This window comes from Microcaecilia unicolor, unplaced genomic scaffold, assembly GCF_901765095.1.
Source record: "Microcaecilia unicolor unplaced genomic scaffold, aMicUni1.1, whole genome shotgun sequence".
Lineage (NCBI taxonomy): Eukaryota > Metazoa > Chordata > Amphibia > Gymnophiona > Siphonopidae > Microcaecilia > Microcaecilia unicolor.
The window spans coordinates 64,517-71,850 of record NW_021963099.1 but is presented as its reverse complement, the minus strand read 5'-3'; the positions used below and the strand labels follow the sequence as shown (position 1 = coordinate 71,850).

The 7,334-nt window shown below is 44.3% G+C and overlaps 1 long non-coding RNA gene across 1 annotated transcript in view; it reads left to right on the top strand.

The window, feature by feature from the left end:
• Positions 1–2,478: 2,478 nt before the first annotated feature.
• LOC115458928 overlaps positions 2,479–7,334 on the top strand; it is a 64,993-nt gene continuing 60,137 nt past the window's right edge. Inside the window, exon 1 of the long non-coding RNA XR_003940172.1 lies at positions 2,479–2,554. This is a non-coding gene — a long non-coding RNA (uncharacterized LOC115458928). The remainder of the gene's footprint in view (positions 2,555–7,334) is intronic.

Here is a 7,334-nt window from a genome sequence, read left to right as displayed (position 1 = left end):
TGGGATGTATCCCATCCGGCCCCATAGCTTTGTCCACCCTCAGATTCTCCAGCTGTTTATAAACTCTTTCATCCATAAACGGCACTGTATCCACTCCATTCCCAGATATTCCCTCGACAGCCAACCGCGGCCCTTCACCAGGATTTTTATACTAAGTTTCATCACAACAGAGTAGTACTGTGCACTCACCCTAAAGTTCCTAAAGTGGTGTTGGAGTTCCTTCTGAACCAGTCGATTGTCTTGCCAACATTCTTTCCCCGACCTCATGCTCATCCTGGCGAAAGCAGCTTACATCCCTTGGACCTCAAAAGAACATAGGCCTACTACATTGGCAGACCAGACCCCACAGATAGTCCGCCCAACTTTTTATTTCTTTTGATCCCAACAGGATGGGGGGGGGGCCTCATCGGGAAACACCATCTCTGGCTAGCAGATTGCATTTCTTTCACATATGCCCTGGCTGGCCTGGCCCTAGAGGGTCATGTCACAGCTCCCAATGTCAGAGCCATGGCTGCATCGGTAACCCACTTGAGGTCAGCCTCCGTTGAAGAAATTTGTAAGACTGCGATGTGATCTTTATTCCACATTCCACACATTCACATCACACTACTGTCTTGAGCGACAGTTGGTTTTGCCAGACAATGTTGCAGAATCTGTTTGGAGTCTAGAATCCAACTCCACCCTCCTATGCCCGTTTTATTTTGTTCCAGGCTGCACTCTCATTCAGATTGTATATAGTTTCAGGTTAATTTCTGTTATGTCCTTGCTGTTATGATGCTTAATTGACCAATGTTTGTTGTTTTTGGTGAGCCTGGATGTTAGAGATTCTCCACTTGTGAGAATCTATAAGCCTGCTTGTGCTTGGAGAAAGCGAAGATACTTACCTGTAGCAGGACAGAAGGCTTTATATTCTCACAATCCCTCCCACCTCCCCTTAGAGTTGTCTGCTTTATTATTTTTACTTTTATTTTTGTTGTAGTATAAAACTGAGGAGACCGCATTGTTGCGGCAGGAGGGAATGCACTCGCGCATGTGCGGTGGAATGTATCTCGCGTTCCAGAAAGCTCTACTTATGCTTTTCATAAGTCCCGGACTGGGCGTCACGGGTCGGCGTCACCCCACTTGTGAGAATATAAAGCCTGCTGTCCTAGGAAAATACCAGCTACAGGTAAGTATCTTCATTACATAGTAGATGACGGTAGATAACGACCTGTGCATTCCATCCAATCTGCCCAACAAGATCAACTCAAAGCATATGGTATGATGTGATGCTACGTATGTATACTTGATCTTGATTTGTCCTTACTAGTTTCAGGACACAGACAGAATACAATTAGGATTTTGAATTATTATGTTTTCTCAATGTACGTTGAGTTGTCTTTCAATATCTGGAGGTCACTAATGAATTTCGCCAATCAGACCATCTTTTTGTCATTGCGGGTGCAAATAAAGGAAATACGGCCTCTAGGGCAACGATTGCTTGATAGATTAAGGAATCCATTTCTTTTGCTTATATTCTTTTGGGTAACCATCCTCCTAGTTCATTGAGAGCTCACGCTACCAGATCAGTGTTTACTTCGAGGGCAGAATCTCGTGCTGTTTCTCTCAAATAAATTTGTACATTAGTTACTTGGTCTTCTTTACACAGACTTTCCAAACATCAACAGGATATCACCTCTGATCAGAAGCATCCTTTGGAGTATCAGTTCTCTCCATAGGTGTTTCTGTTTTCTGTCCGGTTTAATGACTGCTTTGCTTCATTCCACAGTTTTCTGGACTCATCTGCTGCTGATGACAAGGATGGAAAATTTATGCCTCACCTGATAGTTTTCTTTTCTTTAACTGCAGCAGATGAGTCCAGAAACTCGCCTTTAGTGAACTTCTTGGTTGATTTCGAAACTCGCCTTTAGTGAACTTCTTGGTTGATTTCTCTGTTTAGGATTGTTGCTTCAAGTTCCTGTTACTGTGTTATACATTACTCTTTCTAGGGGTCTTTTACTGTAGCTTAACTTGAGTTATCTGCAGCAAGGCCCATTTTATTCCTATGGGTCCTGCTGCAGATAACTCGAGCTAAGCTTTAGTAAAAGACCCCCTCTGTGGAGAAGTTTCTTCTGGTTTATTAATTGTGTCTGCTTTTCTAATGAGAAATACTAAGGGCTTCTTTTACTAAACCATGCTAGTGATTCCTGTGTGGCAAATGAGAGGAAGCCCATTCAATTCTTATGGGCTTCCTCTCATTTGCTGTGCCAGAAATCACTAGTGCAGTTTGGTAAAAGAGGCCCTAACTGATCTAACTGCTTATTGTCATGTATGACAGTTTGTTGTCCTCTATCTCTACCTTCTGGTAACGTACATGGTCATAACCCACAATTTTCTGGACTCATCTGCTGCGGTTAAAGAAAAGAAAGTTATCAGGTAAGATGTAATTTTTCTTTATTAGTTTGGGAGACCCTGACCTAAAAAGTTTTTTTTTCTTTCAGGAACAATGCTACAAGGCACTTATGTGACCTACTTAAAGAAACTTGTGCTCGATCTGAAGAGAAGACAAATATGTGTAAATATTATTTATTGTTACAGCTTTGTAAATACCTTGTCACAACTCTCCATTGCTTACAAAAGAAACTTTCTTGCTTTTTTTATTGTATTGAATTTTTCAAAAATAGGAAAAAAACATATTAAAACAAATACCCAATACAGTGCAACACTGCACTGCAAGGACACTTTCATGCTTTCATACTTATTGATGCCTCTGTAAAATAAAGTTGGCATTCTTAGGGGTCCTTTTACTAAGGTGCGCTGAAAAATGACCTGCGGTAGTTTAGGCGTGGGTTTTGGGCGTGCGCAGAATCATTTTTCAGCGCACCTGTAAAAAAAGCCTTTTTAAAATATTTGCCGAAAATGGATGTGTGGCAAAATGAAAATTGCCGCATGTCCATTTTGTGTCGGAGACATTACCGCCAGCCATTGCCCTTATGGTAAAGTCTCACACGCTAACTGAGCGATAATGACCTACTCGTGCCATATGCCACTCGGTGCGCATCTGATAAGCGCGGCAGAAAATAAAAATTATTTTTTGGCCATGTGTATCAGACGCATGCCAAAACTGCATGCCAAAACTGAAATTACCGCAAGAGCCACGTGGTAGCTGTGTGGTAACTCCATTTTGGCGCACTTTGGGAGTGCGTAGACGCTTACTCGGCTTAGTAAAAGGACCCCTTAGTTTTCATAATAATCTTAGGTTCAACTTTCAAGCCCTACCTACCTCTAAATTCTTATAGAGGAATTTGTGGGGACTAGCTTACCCTTTGGATTTAAAATGACTGGTTCACCTAATTGGACCATCTTTTTTCTAGAGCAGGGCCATAAGAGTCTCTTAAGTTTAATTTGGAGCAAACCTTCTTTAAAAAGTATGACACTACTATAGCATTCCTGCTGTCAGATTTAAGTTCCTCTGACAGTAGTGAGAACCGAGGGGTCCTTTTGCTAAGGTGCGCCAAAAAATGGGCTGTGCTAGTGTCGGTGCATATTTTGGGCGTGTGCAGATCCATTTTTCGGTGCACCTGTAAATACGGCCTTTTAAAAATTTTCCCGAAAATGGACGTGCGGCAAAATAAAAATTGGTGCATGTCCATTTGGGGTCTAAGACCTTTCCACCACCCATTGACTTAGTGGTAAGGTCTCACGCGGTAACCGTGCAGTAATCATCTATGCGTGTAGAATGACAATTACTGCCCGGTTTCCGCCGTGTAGCAGAAGTGCGTAAAAAATGAAATTACCGTCTGGGCTATGCGGTAGCTGGGTGGTAACTCCAAATTGACGCGTGTAGGAAGCACATAAGCGCCTACGCGGCTTAGTAAAAGGGCACCTGAGACAGTTGACATCAGTTAGTTATGGGCCTCATGTACTAAAGAGCGAAGTTGCGTTGTATGAAAAATAGTGCACAACATCAGGAAACACACAAAAATGCCAGATTTCAGGCAGCCTACACTATTTTGCATACAAAGAGCACTTTTGTGGAGTGTACTTCATAGTAGAAAGTCTGCCTGTTGTGAAATTGTATGTAAATTTCTTAATCATTAGCTGCTGCAATGCCAATTCATACAGAAGGGATTTGCAAAATATGAGCATATGAAAAATAATTTGGTGGTCCATTTTCACAAAAAACCCTCCCCAAAAACAAAATGCCTACAGCCCAAGAACTATACTTAATTTCTAAAAGCTGCAAAATCTTTTGCACAGTGGGGGCTTAACATTAAATGGCCTTCTAGCCCAAACTGGAGGCCACCTGGATCCTCTCCCTAGAATTTTCTGATCCTAGGCGTCCTGCTGGTTTCCCAGCCCTCTTCCTCATCCCCGGTGTGGGGTCACAAATGAAGAAAGTCCTAGTGGATTAGTGTGCCCTTGTCTGAAATCAGGACTTAAAATGTGTAAAGAATCCTCTCTGCACTATATCTCTGCCCCTTAAATAGAAAAGGCTGAGGTCCAGCCTTGCAGTCAACTTCAAGATCCTAAGCCAGTGGCAGAACCAGGACTAAAATATGTAAAGAATTCCCTCTGCACTGTAGCCCTACTCCTTAAATAGCAAAAGCTAAGGTCTAGCCTCACAGTCAACCTCAAGACCCCAAGTCAGTGGCTGCCATTATCTCATGCCCCGGTGACTACAACTGCATTGTCTAAAATGGCACACCTGACTCCTGTCAGTAGTCTCTAATGGTACAGCTGTTATGATCAGACTACTTGTGGTCTGATCATATGTTGAATTCCGTTACCGTTTTCATTTCCACCACCTCCCATGGGAGGGCATTCCAAGCATCCACTACTCTCCGTATTTTTTCACGGAGAGAGTAGTGGATGCTTGGAATGCCCTCCCGCGGGAGGTGGTGGAAATGAAAACAGTAACGGAATTCAAACATGCGTGGGATAAGCATAAAGGAATCCTGTGCAGAAGGAATGGATCCTCAGGAGCTTAGTCGAGATCGGGTGGCAGAGCTGGTGGTTGGGAGGTGGGGATAGTGCTGGGCAGAGATACGGTCTGTGCCAGAGCCGGTGGTTGGGAGGCGGGGCTGGTGGTTGGGAGGCGGGGTTAGTGCTGGGCAGACTTATAGAGGAGTGGCCTAGTGGTTAGGGTGGTGGACTTTGGTCCTGGGGAACTGAGTTCGATTCCCACTTCAGGCACAGGCAGCTCCTTGTGACTCTGGGCAAGTCACTTAACCCTCCATTGCCCCATGTAAGCTGCATTGAGCCTGCCATGAGTGGGAAAGCGCGGGGTACAAATGTAACAAAAAAAAAAATACGGTCTGTGCCCTGAAGAGCACAGGTACAAATCAAAGTATGGTATACACAAAAAGTAGCACATATGAGTTATCTTGTTGGGCAGACTGGGTGGACCGTGGAGGTCTTTTTCTGCCATCATCTACTATGTTACTATGTTACCAAAAAAGGGCACGTGTGAGAAAATCCCTAGGGGTCAGTCAGCATCATTCTGAATCTGGCAACTGCTAGCTGTGACGTTAGTGAACCCTTGGCCCAGAGGTGGCCGCATGAGAATTACTCAACCACTTCTGGGTAGACCGAGTCCCCTCAGACCTAAGAGTACTCCCAAGAACTGTACTGGACCACAAGTGGAGAGGAACTGAGGCAGCTTTATTAGTAGCAAAAAACACAAGGCTAAAAGGGAAGCCAAACGGCACAGAAAGGAAAACAGGCAGCCTAGATATACAGTCTAACCTAACTGAAGCAAGGCAAACTTAAAGGAATCTATTAAGACCGGCCTATCTCTGAATGCCATCTTCAGACTTTCCTCATATTTCCTACAGTCCTTCCTAATGATATGTCCATTGCCCTTTTTTTTAACGCTCTTTTACCCTTTTCCTATTTCTTCTTCCTCTGTTCCTTCTATCCTATTTCATGAAATTGTAATTGCTTAATAACTGGTCTGGCTATAGCCTTTTCAGTACATTGTAAGCCACTTTGAGTCCGCATACCTGTGGAAAAAAGTGGGACATAAATGTGCAAATAAATAAATAAAACATAAAATAAGTTAAAGTAGAACAGCCTAGCTGTATAGGGAGATCAAACATAAGCAGCCTAGCTGCGCATCTCAATACTAGTGGACAAAATGCAAAGCATAAAGTATACAGTAAAGGTAAAGTAGAATAGCCTAGCTATATGGGGAAATCAAACACAAGCAGCCTAGCTGCACATCTCTATACTAGCAGAGCAATGCACACATATGGCATACAGTAGAACACAATAGATTAGGCAAAGGGCCCACCCTAGCAGGACAAAGACAAACAGGCAATACTTGGCTGACAGAGGTAACGCCGCTAGTGGTTAAGAAAAGGGTTCATTCTGTCAGTACACTCAAATAAGTCTCTGAACAACCGCGGCAAACTTCTCAAAACCAGAGTGGAGCAGAAGCAAAACAAAGGGAAAAGAAAGATTCTCTTGAGGACCTGCACCACAGGTAGAGGCAAGAGCGGGTCACTCAGCTCACAGAAGACTAGGGATGTCACCTAAGACAAGCAAACAGTCACTGAGGCATCCGAGCCGAATGCTCCCAAGGCAGGGAAGATAAAGCAACAAAGCCTGAGCCGATGCTCCCAAGGCAAGCAAGGTGAAGAAGCCAAACCTGAGCCGATGCTTCCAAGACAGAAGACTAAATAGCTCTGCACAGCACCCAAGGGCCAAGAACAGCCCACACGGACCCCTCTGCGCTCCAAGCACCACTCCCTTGTCCAGATATGCCTCAAGATGTGGCCTCAGCCGCTGCACCTGCAGCACTCGCCGTCATCCAGCCCACACAGTCCCAATCACAGCACAAAGCCACTTGCTGCATACAGCGACCAAAGACACACGGTGGGTGACTGGAATCTCAACTGAGGCATGGGAGGCTCTGGTCTCATAGGCTTGGCAGCAGGCTTCACTGAACCCAAGCAAAGGTGAAAGCTGTAGGCAGAGCTTTTACTCCTCAGGACTACTAGGCTTGAAAGCAGGCTTCATAGGAACACAGCATACGGTGAAAGCTGTAGGCAAAGCTTTTACTCCTCAGGACTACCAGGCTTGAAAGCAGGCTTCACAGGAACACAGCATAAGGTGAAAGCTATAGCAAAGCTTTACCTCTGAGGACTACAAGGCTTGGAAGCAGATTTCCACTGGAACATAGCATAAAGGAAAAGCTGTAGCAAAGCTTTACCTCTCAGGACTACCAGGCTTGAAGGCAGACATCCACTGGAACTACATAAGGAGAAAGCTGTAGCAAAGCTTTACCTCTCAGAACTACCTGGCTTGGAAACAGACTTTCACTGGAACACAGCATAAGGAGAAAGCTGTAG